The sequence below is a fragment of the Octopus bimaculoides genome, chromosome 5 (assembly GCF_001194135.2).
Source record: "Octopus bimaculoides isolate UCB-OBI-ISO-001 chromosome 5, ASM119413v2, whole genome shotgun sequence".
Classification (NCBI taxonomy): Eukaryota; Metazoa; Mollusca; class Cephalopoda; order Octopoda; family Octopodidae; genus Octopus; species Octopus bimaculoides.
In genome coordinates this window covers 36,529,945-36,531,404 of record NC_068985.1, presented here as the reverse complement: position 1 = coordinate 36,531,404, position 1,460 = coordinate 36,529,945, and positions in this window count along the sequence as shown.

The following is a 1,460-nucleotide window of genomic DNA, read 5'->3' as shown; positions in this document are numbered from 1 at the left end:
GTGAGTGATTTAGGGGCGACTTGGCTGTTGTTTCTAGCATATCCAAAGACAACCTTCCTCGTTTCTTTATCACTCTCGCATGTATTGATGTTTTTCAATATTTGTTTCCCCATAAATACATTTATAGGCTATGAAAAAAAGAAAATTTGAGAAATTATGAATTTTTGCAACCCCACTCCCTGCTCCCGATTGTTTCTGTTTATAAATTAAAATATTGGAGGGCCTAAGAAGGTCATTGCTGGCATTTATCCACAGTGATTTATAAAATTTACGGAGATGTACTTGCATAGCAAGTGACCTGATCTGAAATCGTGTGCTGAAACCAAAGCAATTGCAGCGTAGATGTTTGTAAGCCATATAAGAACACAGAGAAACCGTTAGTTTCACGACACTACTTAAATACAGAGGTCCCGATGCATATTTGTAACAATATGAAGGCGAGGGTCAGTTTTAGGATTTGTTAGGTTTAGGGTTAGGGTGTCATTACACGTCCTTCACAGCGTACATTTAAAAGGTTTTGTACGTAACACCTGTATTTAAGTAGTACCGTTAAGGGACCTCTGTATTTAAGCAGTACCAGTTTCACTTCAACATTAAAATTTCATTTGTGTCAAAATATTTCCTTCGCTTTGAAACCGCGACCTGTTCACTTCGCAAAAGTAATGCAGCACGAAGTTTTGTCAGTATTTATAACCACATTGAAAAGTTATCCAAATCATTGGAAACTGAGCTAAAATAGTTACTTTGTTTCAAAGGAAACCCGTCCAAATTGATACTTCGCTGTCTTTCCATTTTGTTTCCACTAGGCATGCTTAAAGAAAAACGCATATGAAATCTTTTGTCCCTACCCCTTCCTATCTTTCAATAACTATCATTTCAATGCCTGTAAGATTCTTTTTTATCTCGATAAAATAATTACGCATGTTCTGGCTTTCTATCAGTTCTTTGTAACTGATGTCACTAACGCGTCAGGCTAAATGGCTGAATGGGTTTGACTTTTTGACCCGAAAAATTTCTGACCAAAACATAACAATCCTACAATTCGTAATTAGTCAGCTCAAATGTTGCCGTGACTTTGCAATATCTATTTCGCTCTGTCGTAAGTCTTGAAATTATTACCATTAACCATCTATTGTATTGAATAAAAGAATTCTGAAATCAGAAATATAATATAGCTAATTAATCTTTCATTGATTTACTAAAATTATCTTTCCGTTTTGTTGAAACTGATTTACAATTCACGATCGCAGTAAAATGAGGTATACTGTGACAAAGTGAAATTAAAGTGTTCATTTTTTTTTTTAAGGACTGAACGTGTTTTTTTTTTCCTACAAAATAAAACTTGAAAGTTACAAAAAATATGATAGCAGAAATAACAGCCATATATCCAACAAACTCTTTCTAACAACTTTCTCACAGTATACCTCATTTTACTGTGGGAAATTTCTCTGAAAGAAATC